The sequence below is a fragment of the Rana temporaria genome, chromosome 7 (genome assembly GCF_905171775.1).
Source record: "Rana temporaria chromosome 7, aRanTem1.1, whole genome shotgun sequence".
NCBI classification, from domain to species: domain Eukaryota; kingdom Metazoa; phylum Chordata; class Amphibia; order Anura; family Ranidae; genus Rana; species Rana temporaria.
The window spans coordinates 106,937,586-106,958,492 of NC_053495.1; positions in this window are offsets into that span (position 1 = coordinate 106,937,586).

Here is a 20,907-nt window from a genome sequence, read left to right on the forward strand (position 1 = left end):
TTCTGCTGTTTGGTTGTGGAGGTGACGTCATACTGTGGGTGGAGGGGACAACAAAGCCAATCCATGGAGGTGACAGAGAGGTGAGCTTAGGCCAGCCAGACAGGCTTGGCAATGTCAATTGTTCTGGCAGAGTGGCAGAGAAGTGGGACTGGGTACCACTGGGTCACATGGTCACAGCACATGGAGTCTAGCCAGCGGTATCAGGGTTGTTTAGGACACCATGGTTGTTAAGGACACCAGCGGCCACCCACTTCCTAACAACCATCTATTATGATTTATGAATATACAAAAGAAATGCCGAAGATACAAAACTAATTGCAACATTTCTGAAAACAAATTGGTCCAATATTGCGTCAATGGACCAATTTGTTTTCAGAATTTCAGAACTAGTTTTGTATTTTTAGTAGTGTCTATTCGATATAGAATTACATATAAAACAAAAAGTGTGGGCCCTCCCCCAAATTTTTACCAGGCCCATCAGATCTGGTATGGATTATAAGGTGAACCCTATGCCAAATTTTTTAAAGAAATTACTTGGGGTCCTCCCAAAATCCATACTTATTGGAGCATACAGCCTGGAAGGAAGGGTGAGTGCACGCCCCCCACTCCTGGACCATACCAGGCCGCATACCCTAAACAAGGGGGGGTGCTTTGGGGCAGGGTGGCTCTGCCCCCAAACCCAAGCACCTTGTCCCTATGTTGATGGGGACAAGGGCCTTTTCCCCACAAGGGGCCCCCATATCCCACCCCCATGTGAATGAGAATGGGGTACATAATACCCCTACCCATGCACCCAAAAAGTGTAAAAAGTGAGTACAAGTTTTTGACAAGTCCTTTTAATATTATTTTTTTTAAAGTCCTCCGAAGTAGATCCATGGTCAATCCACACCACTGACCTGAAAAAAGACAACAACTCTGGTCTTGTCATAGGCTTCTGCTGTCTGCCTGCTCTGCCATCTGACAGTTCTTAAATAGCTCAGGGGTGGGGCCACCTGGCAATGTCACTAGGTGACCCTGCCCCCTCGTGACATCACCCAGGGCATGTTGGGTCAATGATGTCACAAGGTGACGAGGTCACTCGATTTCGTCATCGGGTGATAGCACCCCTTAATTATTTAACCACTTGAAGACCAGGCATATTTCTCACATTTGTTGCTTACAAGTTAAAATCTGTATTTTTTGCTAGAAAATTACTTAGAACCCCTAAATATTATATAATATATATATATATATATATATATATATATATATATATATATATATATTGTAAACATTGGGGGTGTTTAGCTCTAGTGGTAAATGTGTTTTTCAGAGAGTCCACAGCAGTCAGATGTTCCCGCTTTATACTACTAGCTTTTACAGGATGAATACATTTTTCACCATATTGGTCACATACCAGGCGGGTGGTCTGCACCCACACACTCTCATTGTGTGGTGCAGTCCCTCCTTGTTCCCCAGAGTAGTGCCAAAGTGGTCCTGGACAACCTCCCGTTCCAACACAGGGAGATCCCTGGAGGTTTCCCCGGACAACCCTGCAGCTCTGCCTCTGGTGGTCACGGAAGACATCCTACTCCCATCCTTTTTAGTAAACATATCACTAATATTATTCTCAAATATGACATTTCAGAAAAATACATTTCTCAACATTTAGAGGATCATCATGACACTTAGACATAGCTGTAGCTATTGTGGATGGTCCCTTACCCACTTGAGCAGCTCTACCGCTGACCTGGGAAATCCTCTGCTCCAACACCGTGGGCTTCTGGGAGGTTTCCCTGGGCAACCCCACAGCACCTGTCTCTGTCACTAGGGAACATGGTATATGGAGTTCTTTGGTCACCCCTAGTACAGCTCTTCCAGCACTCTGCTGGATTCCACCAGGTACATACAGAGTCCCCATGTCCTTTATCATCTTTAGTCCTGCTGACACTTGGGCTTTACCCTGTGCCTCCCCCCTACTCTGGGTAGCACACTGTAGCAAGTCCACCTGTACTGCAGATCTCCCCGCTGAACACACTTCCGCTTCATTGGGTTCTGTCCCATAAACTGCAACAGTCTTACCAATTCCTGTAGCCGTTGTCATAGCCTTCATTTGAGTGTGTTGTCTCTTATCTGTGGTGTCTCCATAGGCTGAATCTTTCATGTGGTCATGGAGAAACACTGCAGCCTTTCCAGACCCACCAACACCCCCTGCATGTAACACAGGATCCCAGTTGCTAGGGTTAACAGCAGACCAGCAATCCAAAGATGGTTGGCTACACCTCATGGTGGTTCCAGACTGTTGTGTCCTTCCTGGGCGGACTACTTCACATAAGCGGCCATAATACACATATTTACATTCCTCATTGGTACCCCCTGCAGGCCACACAAACTTCTTGCCACTGTTGCCAGGGGTGACAACCGATATGTTTGCAGAAAACGCAGGGCTGGTATACTGATGCAGACTCATGCTCTCCTGAGCCATTGCTTGACTGGTGCTTTTTTGTCGCAATGATGCCTCTTCCATTGCCATGGGTGATGACCTCCCTTTGCTGGAGCATTGCTGGCGGCCCATGATGCGACTGAACTCTCCTCTAAGAAGGATTTCCTCTTTAAACTGGCAGTAATCATCATGGTCACCGTCCATCAAATGGTAAATCGACCGGTACTCTACCAATAATAAGGTTTGCAGCAACTTTGGCCACGATCTCTAGGCCATTTCCTCCTTACAGCGACTTTTTCAAATTTTTCTAGGAAGTCTCCAACCTCCTCTGTAGGTAGCATGGGTTGCATATAGTCAGAGGCCACTATCTCAGCACTTTGCACCGCATCCGGCTCTTTAGTCGCATACTCATACACCACTGGCCCCTTTTGACTTGCCCTCCCAGGTGGAGACATCTCAGGCCATGCTGAGCTCACTTCTCCTTTAACTTGCTTTAACATAAACTTATTGTGTCTTGACTGCCTGATCCTTGCAGTTGCATGCACAACAGCTTGTTACACAGTTCACAGCAGTAAAAAGGGAAAACAAAATATCTCACAGGTGCACCACCTGTATGCAACACCGTTTGTCAAAATAAACTTCTGCGCAATGCAGTTTACCTGACTGCCACACACAGCTAGCAGTAGTTTCTGCTGCGACTCACCACGGAGCAAGGACCCGGAATCCACTGTCTAGATGCCCACTGAACCCACCACTGTAAACATTGGGGGTGTTTAGCTCTAGTGGTAAATGCGTTTTTCAGAGAGTCCACAGCAGTCAGATGTTAGGTTTGAGGGCATGGCAGACCATTTTTATTGAAAGGAAACAAAATAACAGTTCACATACAGGATTCCCACGCAGGGGTTCTTCTCCAGTAATGTTCATGTAACCAAAATGCCAAGCCTCCTGGCTCCTAGGCTTACTTAGCCTTGCAGTACCTGCTAACCTGGCCCACTCCTGGCCTCAACAGGATTCTCCAGCCTACTGTCTCCCAAATTTTCCGGACTTCCTTCAGCCCCCTTTAGACTCGCTAGCCACCTCAGGTCTACCAGCCTTTCAGTCCGTCAGGCACAAAGTCCCCCCACACCAGGGATGTAGTCTTCCAGGGCAGACAGACAGACAGCTCCCCACACACAGGTCTGTCTTGAACCAGCAGCCAGCTGCACACACTCCACCTTCCTCCACACTCTGCTCTCACCAGTCCCTCATTATATTGGTTATTCACAAGACCTGGACACAGGGTTTGAGATCCCATCCCGCCCAAGTCTCTGCAGGATCTCCAAAATACACAGCCCCATCCGAACTTAGAAAAACCCAGAGAAAGCTGCCAAAACAGTTTTCTCCGTTTCAAAACTATGCTGTGTAGTTCTGCAGTCCGCTGACATGCAGACTCTGGGCTGGATTCAGATAGAATGCTCTATCTTTCTTCCGGCGTAACATATTTCAGATACGTTACGCTGCTGTAACTTTGGGCGCAAGTTCCGTATGCAGAAAGAACTTGCACCCTTAGTTACGGCGGCGTAACGTATGTGTTGCGGCATAAGCCCGCCTAATTCAAATGGGGATGTTGGGGGCGTGTTTTATTTAAATTTAACTTGACCCCACGTTTTTGATGTTTTTTTTTAACTGCGCATGCGCCGTCCGTGAAATATCCCAGTGTGCATTGCTCCAAAGTACGCCGCAAGGACGTATTGGATTCAACGTGAACGTAAATGACATGCAGCCCTATTCGCGAACAACGTAACATTTTCAAAACTCGGCACGGGAACGACAGGCCATACTTAACATTAGCTACGCCTCATATAGCAGGGGTAACTATACGCCGAAAAAAGCCTAACGTAAACGCCGTAAAAAAATGCGCCGGCGGGACGTACGTTTCTGAATCGGCGTAAATACCTCATTAGCATATTCCTCGCGTAACTATACGGAAGCACCACCTAGCGGCCAGCGTAAATATGCAGCCTAAGATACGACGGTATAAGACACTTACGCCAGTCGGATCTTAGGGAAATCTATGCGTAACTGATTTTCTGAATCAGGCGCATAGATACGACGGCCCGCACCACTCAGAGATACGACGGCGTATCAGGAGATACCCCGTCGTATCTCGTATCTGAATCCGGGCCACTGTGTCCATTTTTGCTCCCTTTTCATAGTGACAGGGACTCTCACTAATATATATATATATATATATATATATATATATATATATATATCTCAAAGGAAGGTGCACAAAATCGAAGGCCCACAGTACACTTCCGGCGCCAAGGAAATGGATTGACTAGTTCTAAGGCCCAACAAATGGGTGATGGATATAGACAAAAAAGTTAAAGCTAGTATCACAGCAAAGGAAATGAAAGCAAAAAATCATCCAATATGTAAATATGAAAAATATACCAATCTCTAAAATCAAATGAATGATCAACTGGCAAACAGCGCTATATATGGATAAATGTCCAGTCACATAAAAAATAAATAAATAGGTAAATGATGACGTGGCAGAAATAGTCCTAAAGTGGTTAGTGCTTCTAGGGTTAAATGGGTAGTGCACCCTTCACCAACTCCAAATCTTCACGGACAGTGGCACTCGCCCCTCTGGGGTTCAAACTCACCAAAACAATAAATCAAAAAAGCCTTGAAAATGAATTCCTTTTTCCTTTAGAACTCCGTCACCACGTCAGAAAGCAGCAGGGGTTAGTTCCCAATGTTTGTTCATATAAAAAACAAAAACACCAAAAAATAATGCAATAACGTTTTAATGAAGTAACCACTTATACATAATACCCCGCTTCTGATCTGCATACATTTCAAACACTTTATAATGAGCATGTAAAGAGGTGTGATCACCGCTGTTCTACAATACCCGGAAGCCGCGCTAGATGGTGCCTGCACATCGCTGTAGAGGTCCTTCCTGGATATCAGCCTAAGAGCGGTGGAACACACACCTCACTAGAAAACTTCCTGGTTATGCCGTTGTAGCCACGCCCTTATTTATATATATATTTTTAGCAGAGAATAAAATGGTGATCATTGCAATATTTTAAGTCACACTGTATATACTTCAATTAATAAATAAATAAAAACAACTAAACAGTAAAGTAAGCCCAATTTGTTTGTATAATGTGAAAGATGATGTTACGCCGAGTAAATAAATACCTAACATGCTTTAAAATTGCGCACACTCGTCAAATGGCAACAAACTACGGTACATAAAAATCTCCATAGGCAGCACTTTAAAAAGTTTTAATGGTTATTTATTTAGCGTTACAGAGGAAGTCTTGCACTAGAATTATTGTTCTCGCGCTAACGATTGTAGCGATACCTCCTATGTGTATTTCAACCACTTGACCACTGGGCACTTAAACCCCCTTAATATCCAGACCAATTTTCAGCTTTCGGTGCTCTCACATTTTGAATGACAATTACTCAGTCATACAACACTGTACCCAAATGACATTTTTGTCCTTTTTTTCCCATAAATGGAGCTTTCTTTTGGTGGTATTCAATCACAGTTGTTTTTTTTTTGCGCTATAGAAGAAAAAAGACTGAGCATTCTGTAAAAACAAAATTAATTTTTCTTCGTTTGTTATAAAATTTAGCAAATTTGTAATTTTTCTTCATAAATTTTGGACAAAATGTATACTGCTACATATCTTTGGTAAAAATAAGTACAAATTGGTGGATATTTTCTGGTCTTTGTGAAAGTTATAGAGTCCACAAGCTATGGCGCCAATATCTGAAAATTGATCACACCTGAAGTACTGACGGCATATCTCATTTCTTGAGACCCTAACATGCCAGAAAAGTACAAATACCCCCCAAATGACCCCTTTTCATGACCCAGTTGTCATTTTTTCCCACAATTCTTTGCAAATTCAAGATTTTTTTATTATTTTTTTTCCCACAAAATTGTAATATTAGCAGGTTATTTCTCAAACACAGCATATGCATACCACAAATTATACCCCAAAACACTTTATTGGAAATAAAACTGTTTTGTGCTTTAAAAAAAAAACATTAAAGTTAGACCAATGTTTTTGCATAAAATTAAAGATGAAATTACGCTGAGTAAATAGATACCCAACATGTCACCCTTCAAAATTGCACACGCTTGTGGAATGGTGCCAAACTTCGCTACTTAAAAATCCCGTAGGTGACGCTTTAAATATTTTTACTGGTTACATCTTTTTAGCTGGAGAAGAGGTCTAGTGCCAAAATGATTGCGAACGTTTGCAGTGACACCTCACATGTGTGGTTTGAACACCGTTATCATATGTGGGCGGGACGGGAACAGGCGCTCTTAAAAAATGTTTTATTTTTTTTATTGTTCATTTTATTTTATTTTAGTTTGACACGTTTTCCCCAAAAATAAATGTTTTGATCACTTTTATGCCTATTACAAGGAATAGGATTATAGCATGACAGGTCCTCTTAACAGTGAGATATGGGGTCAATAAGACCCCACATCTCACCTCTAGGCTGGGAAGCCTGAAATAAAAAAATAAAACAACGATCCTGGCTTCAATCATAGCGGTGAGTCGGAAGAAGCACCGGAGGGCGACGGGATGGGGGGACATCCCCTTTTGCCTCCCGTAAGAACGATCAAGAGGTGGAACAGCCACCATGATCATTCTTATAGTGTAGAGAATCGCCGGCTGAAAAAGTTGATATCTGAATGATGCCTGTAGCTGCAGGCATCATTCAGATATCCCTGCACAAAGTCAAGGACATCATATGACGGGAAGTGGTTAAAACTTAGTATTGTATTGGCCAGGGTATTGCAGAGTACTGGCCGGGGTATTGCAGAGTACTGGCCAGGGTATTGCAGAGTACTGGCCAGGGTATTGCAGAGTACTGGCCGGGGTATTGCAGAGTACTGGCAGGGGTATTGCAAAGTACTGGCAGGGATATTAAAGTATTTGCAGGAGTATTGCTGGGAAGGAAGAGTATTGCACAGGGTATTGCAGGGGGTATTGCAGAGTATTGTACAGTATTTCAGAGTATTGCAGGGCAGGAAGAGTATTGCACAGGGTATTGCAGGGGGTATTGCAGGGATGGCTGAGCAGGGATGGCTGGATCTGTGACTGCAATTGTCACAGATCCAGCCCACAGCGCTGCTGACACCCGCTCTCTCTCTGTACCGATCGGTACAGAGAGGGGAGGGAGAAACCGGTGTCATCAAATGATGCCGGTTTGTTTACATGTGATCGCTCTGTCATTGGACGGAGCGATCACGTGGTAAACGGCCACTATCAGCGGCAATTTACCGCGATCTGTGATGCGCCGGGAGCGCGATTCTGTGAGGATGTCCATGGACGTCCTCCCAAAGTTAACGAACGGCCCTGTAGATGTCTTTTGTCTATGGGCGAGTCATTAAGTGGTTAAACACTGTTTACATTTGCAAGCGCAACTGACGCATGCATTTGTTTTAGTGCGCAAGCATGGAGGGATGGGGCGCTTTAATTTTAACTTTATTTTTACACTGTCCCTTTAAAAAATTAATTCTGATGACTTTTATTGCTGTCACAAGAATGTAAAAATCCCTTGTGTGCTCTTTATGGAGAGATCTGGGGTTTAAAAGACCACACACCCCTCCTCTGCACTTTAAAGTATGCAAAATGCCAAGATCTAAATTTTTTTTAACTTTGGATTTTTATTAAAAATTGTGTCATTGGCTGCCGAATAAACTGGAAGGGATGTTGTGACGTCGCTTCCGTGTCACTACATCCGAGACCCGATCAAAGTAGATTCTGGCTTTGTTCGACTCTCCCACCAGCCGGCGGACATGCAGTCTGGTGGTTTGGGTCTCCTGGTGGGAGAGCCTAGGCAAGCTTCAGAAGGTGATGGGAAGGGGACTTAATAACTGATGAGTGGCTGCTTAGCTGCATTGATTGTTATTACAAGAAAGCTGATCATGGGCTCTAAAAAACTGTACTGGGGCGATGCCTGCAGGTGCAGGCATCACCCTGGTGACACAACTTGGTGATTTGTCGGAAAGTGGTTAAACAATGTCAGACATGGAGAAGGCAAACAGCGGGAACCTTCAATGTTTTTTTCCCCTTTTTTGGGTCTGGCGGTGTGGCGGGCACCGTAATTGACATTGTATCTACTTCAGGGGACATTTATTTTTTAATACAGGAATTGTCAAAAACTTGTGCCGTGCCTTTACTCACTTTTTACACTTTTTTTGGTGAATGGGTAAGGATAATATGTACCCCATACTCATTCACATAGGGGGGGTGGGATCTGGGGCCCCCCTTGTTAAAATATGTTCTTCCTCATATTAAATTAATTAAAATATGTTCTTTCTCATATTATATTTATACAACGTTTACCAAAATACTTTGTTCTGCAGCTTTTTTTATCTGAATTTTCTAATTCAGTTCATGCAGTTATGCCAATTGTGTATTGATTCCAATTGCCCATTCTGTTGGAATGACAATTATTTTGATATATCAGGACCTGATAGGGAAATTTAAAATTTTATGTACTGTGATTTTCCTTCAGTCTATTATCCTAATCAATTTCTATTCTATTACTCTCATGGTACCCATCTGAATCGTTCTTATATGACCAGTTTAATATCATCATTTCCCCAGGCTCCAATTTTATTTATGAACAATTTCAGTAAAGCATTAGACCCTGAACTAGCTAGCTTTATAGATAATACCTTCCTGATAGAATGGTCTTGTGAATTGGTGTTAACAGTATTACAATTAAAGCAAACAATATTTCAAGTTTTTTTATATATATATATATATATATATATATATATATATATATATATATATATATATATATATATATATATATATATATATATATAGTCCTGATCAAAAGTTTAAGACCACTTGAAAAATGGCAAAAAATCATATTTTACATTGTTGGATCTTAACAAGGTTCCAAGTAGAGCTTCAACATGCAACAAGAAGAAATGAGAGTGAGACAAAACATTTTTTGAGCATTCAATTAATTGAAAATAACAAATAAACTGAAACATGCTGTTTTTCAGCTGATCAAAAGTTTAGAAAAACACATGCCTTTAAAAGGCCAAATCTGTGCAAAGATGTGGATTCATTGTAATTTTCTGTCAGGTAGTCACACGTATAACTGTGGCGGCTGGTCGGCAAGCAGTTAATCACCGCTGTTTTCTTTTATTTTTTGAGCTATAAACAAAAAAAAAAATTCTGTAAAAAAAATATTAAATTTCTCATCTGAAGATTATCGTTGGGATGGTTTATTCAATCTCATGACATCTTTAATATGTTATCCACACACGATGGACAATTTATCACATTGAATTTCTACATGGACGGATTGTTTTCATGTGGACTGAACATTATTATGTTATAGTTATATGTTGAGTATACATCATTTGATGTGTTCTTCATATTTCACGTAGCGCTACACATTCACCCAATTTTGTCACATTCTAGTGCAGCTGCTACACCCTCCTTCCCCCCTTATTAGGGTTTTTGGTTTTTGTTCTGGGATACCGCAATATTTTTCATATCCACAATGAATAATGTAGCCTGTTATTTTCAAAAAGTGTAGCCGACTGAAGCCCACTGTCTGCTGACGTCACAGAGCAGGTCCAGGCTGGGAAATAATTGCAACAGGAAGTCAGAAGTCCTGAAGTCAGGATCCATCCACATGCTTGGACCAGCGAGCCACCAAGAGTAAAGCCCTGTACACAAAATCGGTTTGTCTGATGAAAACAGAACGATGGACCATTTTCATCGGACAAAACGATCGTGTGTGGGCCCCCATCGGTTTGTTTTCCATCGGTGGAAAAAAATAGAACGTTTTAAAATGTTCCTATGGATAAAAAACCGATAGAAAAAAAAAAGGATCGTCTGTGTGGAAGTCCACCGGTCAAAAATCCACACATGCTCAGAATCAAGTCGACACATGCTCGGAAGCATTGAACTTCATTTTTCTCAGCACCTTGTAGTGTTTTACATCACCGCGTTGGACACAGTCGGATTTTTGACTGATGGTGTGTAGGCAAGACTGATGAAATTCAGCTTCATCGGATATCCGTCGAAAAAATCTATCGGATTAGATTCCATCAGATATCCGATCCTGTGTACAAAACAGCTTAAAGGTGTAATCTAGGGAGTCTAACAAGAAATTCCTCATTTGTTGAGAAAAAACATTCCCCTCTGTGTGATTATGTACATTGTAGAGATTTTAAGAAACTTTGTTGCACATTCCTTTCTTTTGTTGTTTCTATTTGTTTTTTCTGTGTCCATGTGCAAAACGATTGTGAATGGGAGTGATTTCATAATTCCAGCTGCTGCACGTGCAGTGTTCTAATGAGAAAATTGCAGGGTAGGCATCCCTTTAAACATGATTTCCTTTTGAGAGTTTCTCACCAAAAATAACATTTGCTGCAGGGGATGCACAAAATCGAACTTGTATCTTAGCGCAGACTTGCAGACTTTAGAAAATCAGTAAGCCAATCACAAAAGCAGGAATTTAGCATCTGTGTACAGAACACCTCCAGGTTGCCATATTGCATTGCGTTTTACAGTTAATTACAGCAAGACATTCAACTACAATAAGACTTGTGTCACAATTGTATATGTTATTTTTTTTTCCCCTATAAAGTTACCTGTAGAGTTACCCTCTAAGCTGCTTTGGGAAATAGTGGGATTATAGGGAAGAAAAATCACTGGTATAAAAGTTGTTAAATAAAGTTTCACTTTAATCAAAAAAAGAAAAAACTATTTTGGAAACAATTTTGTAATTATGAGCAACCAATCAGAGTTAACCTGTCAAATAATAAAAGCTATCAGAAGAGGAAAATATATTCTCTGACCGATTCCTATGAAATTTTCATATTAACCTTTGCCTTTTGAAATAAGTCTGCTTATGTGCATACAAACTAATATGCTGGTTCTTTTGAGGTGATCCTAAAAATGTCCCTCAGTTCTGAACTACTGTGCAGCTATATGTGCTTCATTTTGAAGATCCATGATAGATATTGCTGGGAAAGAAAGAAAGAAAGAAAAGTTTTTTATCAGTAAACTTCAAAGTCCTCTGTGATTGAAAGGTCAGACAAAGTGAAATCTCCCCCCACGCATCTTTAGAGGATAGAGAGAAAAGAGAAAGCAGAGGTGCAGTAGCTATTCAACCCTTGGGTGCTCCTGTAGACTATTACTACCATCTTTGGAAATGTGTGGTTATGTTGTTCTGGGGATTACTCTGTACTTGACATTGAGGAAAAGATAAAACACAGTTTACTTGTTGCCACAGGCAAACTCAACCATTTCACTGTAATGTAAAATTACATTCGGTGCTTCACGGCTGCATAGTAAAAAGTGTTTCATATGCCAGAGCTAGAGAATAAAAATGTGTCTCTGTTTGATGTCTTGGTTCCCAACAAACTGCCCTGAATTCAATTATTAATTAAATGTTCACTGGATTGATAATACATTATGGCTGCATAATATACAGTATGTGTATGACAGATACAATATACTTGTGTATTTGAGATACAAAAAATATACAGTACACTTGTAAGACATCAAAGAGCAACACTGGTTAACAATTTATTTTTATTTTTTTAATAATATATCATATTCATCACAAAAATGATAGAAATTCCCAATACAATTCACAGCATAAAGGCATAAAAGTATGCAATAGGACTCGTAAGAGCCTTAAGTATTTTAATGATTTACCTACAGCTCTTGAATATGAAATTTCCCTAAAAAGTATTGGGATAGAATTGCGAATATATTTTAGATATTTAAGCAATATGAATATTATATAATTTTCTTGTGATCACTTGCAATTCAAGTAGGGTTTTCCAAGTACCTATTAAGACTGTAACTTCTATTCCTCATTACTAAGCAGCTCTAGAAACAATGCTTTAGGATGACTGCAGTTTGATATAATGTCTTCTCGAGCATATTTGCCTACAAGGAAGCAGTCCCAGGATTAGCATACATAACAAGTCTGCAAGGGTGAATTTAGGAATCCCCCTTGGCTTGGAGAAGCATATGCTCACAATTAAATGTTATCAGCACCTAAAGGCATTGGCTTGTACACAACAGAGCGATCTGATATAACCCAGTGGAGGATTTAACAAGAGCTAATTGACCGGTAATTAATCAGGTGGCCAATTAAATCTGTAAGTGTATATGGATTGGTGAAGGCTCACACAGTATATATAGTATATACTCTGTGGAGTAGGGATGAGAAGAAACTGATTTGGCCATTGCTGACATTTTGCTCCCTTCTCTGTACTCGAGATCTTTTCCTTTTTTAATGTGTTTTTTTAATGTTGTTTTGTGTACTGTTTTGATTTTTTTTTTTGCGCAGGAACAGGTCCAGGATAGTTGAAAAGGACCTCCTGTAACCTTCAGATGTTATTTTTTTTTGTATAATCAAGTTTATTAATCGTTTATCATTTAACACATACAGGACATGTTCAACAGCTATGATAAAATCAGAGGGGTACCGAGACCACGCAGGGCCGAATAGGTAACCTCTTCGCAAAGGAAATAGTTGAATTAACACAACATAAACAAATAGAGCCAATTTAACGAGCTCCAAACAGGGAATTCGTGCACAAGTCACAACCAAGGGGTGGGTGCTATTGTCAGGTGGGTAGCATGAGATCCGACAACCTGGAAAGTATTCTACATTACATATAACGCCAAGGGTCCCCCACAAGCGGCCCCACCCCACACTAGGCGGGCCCGGCGGCCACCCACAGAAGACGCCAGGGGCCCCGGTCCACAGGTGGGGCAGGGGGGGCCTAAAAGGCCTCCATCAAACCACCCGCCCACCGGGGACACCAAGCGCTGGAGTCAGGGTCTAAACACGAGGCTAACAGCGCCCCCATAAGACCAGGGGACAGCCTCTCCGACCCTGAGGTTTCATACAATCATTTCGGCCGTCGACCTTTTGTTCAGTCAGTTGGTTGGTATTGCAGCCATAAACACAACAAAAAGACACAGATTGTGGGTATAGGAAAAAAGGATGGGGAGAGAGTTTAGTAAGGGGGGAGGGGAAAGAGAAAGAAAAGAGAGGAATAAGTAGTGAAAGGTCAGGTGTACTCACAGTCTTGCAAGCAGCTTAGTAGCTCTCCACGCCGAGCACAGCACATCGGAGTCAGGCCCCTTCAGGCATCCCATTTTCCTGTGTATGAATGGTCCTGTGAAAATTATGGTATCTCCTAATTGTTCGATAATCTGCGGGCTCTAAGGGAGGGATCTGCTAATTCTAGTAGAGCGACATCTAAGCTGGATGGGACAAAGGCAGGGTCGGAAGTATAGTGCGACCAGGGAGCCCACACGTTGTTGAACCGTTCTCTAGTGTCACGGCATGTCGCTATCCAGTCCTCGGCTTCCCTGACTGCATTTACCCCCACGACCCACTCCTCTCGAGTAGGTATTCTGAACGTTTTCCAGTGGATCGGAAGTAGGCGCCGAGCCGCGTTAAGCAGGTGTGGCAGCACACTTTTCCTGTAGCATTGGAGGGGGATCGGGGGGACATGCAGCAGGAAATGCTTCGGGGACAATGGAACCTCTACCTCGGTCACCACTTTAATTTGTTCACATATATCTTCCCAGAAGGGTCTGACCAGAGGGCAGTCCCACCATATGTGCATCAGTGTACCTCTAAGTTTACATCCTCGCCAACATAGCGGTGACACGGAAGGGTAAATTTGAGCTATGTCAGCCGGGACTTTGTACCATCGGGTCAGGAGTTTAAAGTTTGTCTCCTGCGTTCTCGAGTCAATGGAGGACAAGTGGGTCAGGTGGTACACTTAAGCCAGTTGCACGTCTGTAAACGTCGTCCCTAGGTCAGACTCCCATCGTCGGACATATGCGGGTATGGTTTGCGGCGTAGCTGAGTGAAGCAGTCGGTACAGTTCTGATACCATGTGGGGAGTGGGGGTGTCGTCAATGAACATACGTTCGAATGGGGCAAGAGTCGAAGGGTCTCTAATCCCGCTACCCTTAGTCTCAAAGAAGTGGTGTATTTGTCTATATTTCCAAAAGTTCATACGAGCGCCCTGCCTGCCCACTGGGAGAGCCTCGTAGTTCAGAAGCTTACCATCTCTCATGAGTTTCCCACAACTGGCATTCCCATCATCGACCCATGATTCGAAGAAGGCCATTTGCTCTCCCGGGGGAAACCATCGGAGGACACAGGGGGGGCCAAGTTTAATTCGGCATTAGTCCTATCCCAGACAGCCAACGTATGGGACGTCAGAGGGGAGGTCGTGTCTGACAGACCCCTGTGTTCCTGTGACAACCAAGGTGCATAAGCTAAATTCCTGCCCGCCAGGCTTTTTTCTAGTGGCACCCAAATTTTTGTCTGGGTATGGAAACGCCAGTTGAGGATCCTCTGTAAGGCTATCGCTCGGTAGAATTGTTTAACATCTGGGACCCCTAGCCCTCCCGTCCGCTTCGGGCATCTCAGTAACCTAAGCGCTACTCTGGGTTTGCGTGCGTTCCAAATGAAAGCGGACAGCATGCTAGAAACACGATCGAAAAATAGCTTGGGCAGGGAGATCGGGAGCATTTGCAGGTAAAAGAGTATGCGTGGTAGTACAGTCATTTTTATAATATTCACCCAGCCTAACCATGTGAAGGCTGAGCGAGTCCACCGCAGAAGGTCATTTTTGACCGTGGTCAACAGTGGGGTATAGTTTAGGATGAAGGAAAAAAGCTGGGACAGCCGCACTCCAAAAAAACTCCTCCTTTAATTAAAAATCACAAAATACATGCCACAGCAAAAAACAGCACAACAAAAGAAAAGCTGACGTTTCGCACTATGCCTTAGTGCTTCTTCATAGCTATGAAGAAGCACTAAGGCATAGTGCGAAACGTCAGCTTTTCTTTTGTTGTGCTGTTTTTTGCTGTGGCATGTATTTTGTGATTTTTAATTAAAGGAGGAGTTTTTTTGGAGTGCGGCTGTCCCAGCTTTTTTCCTTCATCCTAACCTGCATTTTGATTGCACTGCCTGCACCCTTGGCTCGGACCACAGGAATCAGATTACCTGGTTCTCTTTGAGCGGTTACCCACTCTCTCAGTGGGGTATAGTTTGCTGCGTAGAGGGTATCAAACCTGTCTGTGAGCTGTATTCCCAAGTAGCGTAGGAATGACGTGGTTCAGGCAAAGGGAAAGGAGGCTCAGAGACTGTCAGCCAGTCGGGTGGGGAGATTAATGGGGAGAATCTCTGACTTCGATAGGTTAATTTTGAAGTTGGATAGAGACCCAAAGAGCTTCAGCTCCTTCATCAGGTTAGGTAGCGACACCAGTGGGTTTGACAGGTGAAAAAGGACATTGTCGGCATATGCCGAGAGCTTGTGTTCTGTGTCTCCTACCCTCAAGCCCTTAACGTCCTCATTGGCTCGCACAGTACGAAGCAGGGGTTCCAAAATGTGAGCAAACAATAGGGGTGATAGGGGACACCCCTGCCTCCTACCGTTCCTAATGGGGAACCTAGAGGAAAGAGCGCCATTTACCTTGACCTGAGCGCAAGGTGTGGAATACAAGGCCGGAATCATAGCCATCACCCTCGGGCCCAAACCGATCGATCACAGTACCTCTGTCATATACTGCCAGTCCACGCGATCGAAGGCCTTTTCGACGTCTGTCGATAGGATAATATAAGACGAGGGATTAGGGCAGGTACGGACCCAATGGACAAGCTGGATTGCTCTAAGGGAATTATCCCTGGCCTCTCTACCAACCACAAAGCCTGTTTGGTTGGGGTGTACTATATTGGGTATGAGGTGTTTGAGCCTATTTGCCAGAATCTTTGCCAGTATTTTTATGTCCAAGTTGAGGAGGGAGATGGGGCGATAGCTCTGGGGGACGGTGGGGTCCTTGCCCTCCTTGGGGATCACAGTAATGTGAGCCAGCAGGGCTTCCGAGGGGATGTTCTTACCCCCCGCCAAAGAATTAAAGTACTTGCACATGGGAGCCGCTAGGTGAGTGAAGAAGGTCTCATAGTATGCCTTAGTAAACCCGTCAGGGCCAGGGCTCTTCCCATTAGGCAAGGACTTCACTGTGGCCCCAATCTCAGTGGCGGTGATTGGGAGCTCTAGCGCCGCGGTCTGGTCCTCAGTGAGCAGGGGTAGGCCAAGGTATTCCCGGATCGCCTGCTGCCTGGATCCCTGTTCCCCGGGGAGAGGTCTGGGTTTAAATTATAGAGACCGGCATAATAGTCCCGAAACCCAGAGGCTATTTTAGAGGAGTGCACAGCCAGTTCTCCCGTGGAGGAGCGAAATTTCTGAACATGGGACAGGGCGTGTTGTTTCTTAATGGCCCGTGCAAGCATTCTTCCACACTTGTTCCCGTGTTCATAGAACTTGTGGGCCATAAATCGGAATTGCTTACATGTTTGGCGGTCCAATAAGCGCAGGAACAGCTCCCTCAGCTCAGTCAGTTCCTTCAGGGCCTCGGGGGTCCCATTCGCCTTGTGTTTTAGTTCAGCCTTCCCCAGGGCTGTGTGTACCCTGAGAAAGTCCACTCCGCGTTCCCTTTTAAGTCTCGCACCTTGGGATATCAGTTCCCCACGAACTACCGCTTTGTGTGCCTCCCATATCAAGCCGTCCTCCAGTCCATCAACTGAGTTTTCAGTAAAATAGTGGGACAGTGTGTCCAACACCCCCTTCACCGCCCCCAGGTCGTCTAGCAAATTGTCATTTAACCTCCACGTCCAGGCCTTACATTGGCCCGATGGCAAATCTAGAGCAATCGTGACTGGTGCATGGTCTGAAATAGAGATGTTGCCTATGGTCGCCGTTTGGAGTCGGTCTTACAATCCACGTATATATGGTCTATGCGGGTGTACACGTCATGGACTTTGGAGTAATAGCTAAAGTCGCGGTCCGTAGGGTGCAGCGTTCTCCAGCAGTCAGTTAGGAGGTGGGATTGGAACGTTTTACGAAAATGTTTGAGGAAGGCATTCGAATGTGGGGATTTCGCGTGGGAAGTGTCGAGTAGGGGATCAGGGCTGACGTTGAAGTCTCCTCCTAGGACCAAGAGGCCCTCCCTAAAGTCCAACAGTCTGTCTAAGGTGGAATCAATAAAAGTAAGTTGGTCTGTGTTTGGGGCATAGATCGTCGTGAATGTGTACATCTGGCCAGCAATACTACCCTTTAGGAACACATACCTTCCCCGGGGGTCTATCTCACTACCCACGGGCTGGAAGGGGCAGGATTTGTGTATTGCGATTGCCGTCCCCCTAGACTTAGGCATCGGGGAATTGCTGAGGAACCACTGGTTAAAGAGGTGAGTGGGGAGCCTAGGGAGAGACTGGGGTGTAAAGTGGGTCTCCTGGAGGAAGATCACCTGCGTCTTCAATCGCTTTAGCTCCCACCAAAACTTACTGCGCTTGTGTGGGGGGCAAAGCCCCCTGACATTGTATGAGCTTACCTGGAGTGAGGCCATGGTCGGGATTGGGGATGGACGTGTCCTGCAGCTTGGTGACGTGCTCGGCGCGGAGATCGAACCTCAAAGCGCACCTGGGAGAAGCAAGAGGAGGAAGGCAAGAGCGGAGATAAGAGAGAGAAACAGAGAGAGGGGGGGAGGAAAACACACAAGGTAAGCACAAAATAGACAACAAGTAAAACAGCGTGGCCTAGGCCACTACATTTCAAAACACAACTAAAGGCCGTGCCCAGGGCCCCACCCCCTATTTGGGGTGGAGTCCCGAGCCTCGGTCCTGTGATCCCAGTGGGGATCATCACCCTAAGAAGGGTGGCCTATTGGGGGTACGTGAGCCAACATGGGGAAAGGACGGGAAAGCTCCCAGCCCCGCCCACCTCACCTAATTCGGTGCAATGGGAAGGGGAGGGCATGGGGAGGGGGATCCTCCGGGGGTCCCAGCTCAGAGCTCAAGGGTAAATAAGCCTTAATGTTTGTCGCCATGGACAGGGCCCTAGGCAGAGTCACATCCCCAGTGTCTTTCAGGGGGGCACACAGAGCTAGTTAGTGCAGTTGGGCAAATATAATGGGTAGCACTCGTGGCCCTAGAGCAATATTATTAGGAAAGTCCTCAGACCCACAGTAAGGGGGTCAGCACAGTGAGCAGAATCGGCGTGGGACAGCTATGCCGGCAGTCATTTAGATGGCCTGGTCTGCAGGGGGGGTCATTGGGACGGCGTCCACGGTCCCTCCTGCGATTCCTGCGTGTAGATGATTGCCATGGCTGGCATTGCGGCAATTTAGCCATAGGCAAGTCTGACGAGCCTCTCCTGTCAGGAAAGTCCACTGGGTCCAGATCTAAGGCAGACAGGAAGTTCGGTAGGTCATCCTTAGTGCGCAGTGTCACAGATCTGCCCTCTTTAGTAGCTTGCAGGTAGAAGGGGAATCCCCAGCGGTATGTCAGACCTGCGTCCTGAAGGGCTGTCAGGAGGGGGCGAAGTGCCCTGCGCTGCATGAGTGTGCATCTGGAGATGTCCTGGTAAAAGGCCAGGTGCGCGCCGTCAAAGTAAAAAAAAGTGTATTTATGAAGTTTGCAAATGATGTCTCTGGGGTTATTCACATCTTGGGAGGGGGGTTTCAAGGCCCTATGCGCCCTGTCTATCTCGATGATGGCCGTTGCCGGCAGTCCCAGTATTTCTCTAAAGACTCCTTCCAGGGTGGGAATAATATCCCTTGCACCAGTAGCTTCTGGCAGGCCGCGGACCCTTATATTGGCCCTACGGCTGCGGTTCTCCATGTCGTCGAGCTGACATAGCAAGGCCTCTATCTTGTGGTCCTGTGCAGCACACTTGTCTTGGAGCATGGAGATGATAGGGAGGGATTCCTCAAACTTCTGCTCCAGGGATTCCAGCCTCCCGCCCAGGTGTGTGGTGTCAGTTTTGAGCTGTGCTATATCCTCCTTTAGGGCTTTCTCTACCCTGTCTGCAAATCTCTCCAGGTCTGCCTTAGTGGGGAGAGACCAGATATGGTGCCTAATGTCCATGTCCTCCAGGGGGTCGGGGGCCGCCTGATCCTCCTCTTCTAACATGAGGGGGAGTTCCGGGGGAGAGATTCACTCACCGACCCTGGGGATGGAACTGGGGACTCCTCCAGCAGCTGCGATCGGGTGTGCTGGGAGGCCTTCGGAGTCTTTGAGGCCTTCGCCGCCGGCGCCATCTTTGGAGCCTCGCGGCCGCGTGTGCTGCTCCCTGCAAAGAAATCCAGCTGTCCTTGTCTGGTCCGGTCCGACCTCGGTGGCTGGGAGGTAGACCGGTTTCTTTGGGACATCGTAGGCTGTGGATGGGGTAAGATTCTCCCCTTAATCTGTGATTAGGTGCGGCGGTGAGACGTAGCCGAGGAGATGCACGTCCTCACTCCTCCATAGCCAGGACACACCCCCCTTCAGATGTTATTTAAAATCCACTTAACCCTTAGGAACCACCAAAACCCACCTTAATTTAATCTTCCCCATTGACTCATTCATCTCCCTTAAGTGGCAAAATGGCAAAGAAACCTCTTGCAAACCTGGTTGTAAAGTCAAAAGGTTTTTTCATCTTAAAGGGGTTGTAAAGGTTCGTTTTTTATTTTCTAAGTAGGTTACTTTAAGCTAATGCATTGTTGGTTCACTTACTTTTTCCTTCCATTTCCCTTCTAAATGTTTTTTTCTTTGTTTTCTTTGTCTGAATTTCTCACTTCCTGTTCCTCCTCAGTAAGCTGTTCAGTAAGCTGTTCTAAATGACTTTCCACCGCTCGGATGATGGTGGAAAGCTTACTGAGGAGAAACAGGAAGTGAGAAATTCAAACAAAGAAAACAAACATTTAGAAGGGAAATAGAAGGAAAGGGTAAGTGAACCAACAATGCACCAGCTTAAAGGAACCCATTTAGAAAATAAAGGACGAACCTTTACAACCCCTTTAATGCATTCTATGCATTAAGATGAAAAACCTTCTGTGTGCAGCAGACGGCAGTGTGGCACCATTGGCTTTCAATCAAAGTCAGTGAGCCAATGAGGAAAGAGAGTGGGTGGGGCCTAATCACAGCTCAGTTTATGAATGGACACACAGAGCAGCGGCTCGGGTGCCCCCATAGCAAGCTGCTTGCTGTGGGGTTACTCACCGGGGGGAGAGGCCAAGTGCACCGGTGAGGAGGAGTGCAAAACCACTGCACAGAGCAGGTAAGTATAACATGTTTGTTATTTTTAAGGAAAACAAAATGAGAGTTTAGTATCACTTTACCCTTTTCACAGCCACTGACCTAGGCGGCAGTGGGGGAAGTTTACACACACTGGGGTTGATTTACTAAGGGGAAATAGACTGTTCATTTTGCAATGGATAAGGAATTTTCCCCAGACCTAAGTGAATAAGGTGAAACTCTGCTGGCATCCATCATCCAGGAAGCACACAAATGAGTGTTTTAATTGTCCTTGCACATGGTGCGGTATTCTTTGCTAAGTGAAATTTCATCACATTCACAAAGCTCTGGGGAAAGGTTCCATACAAAGTGCT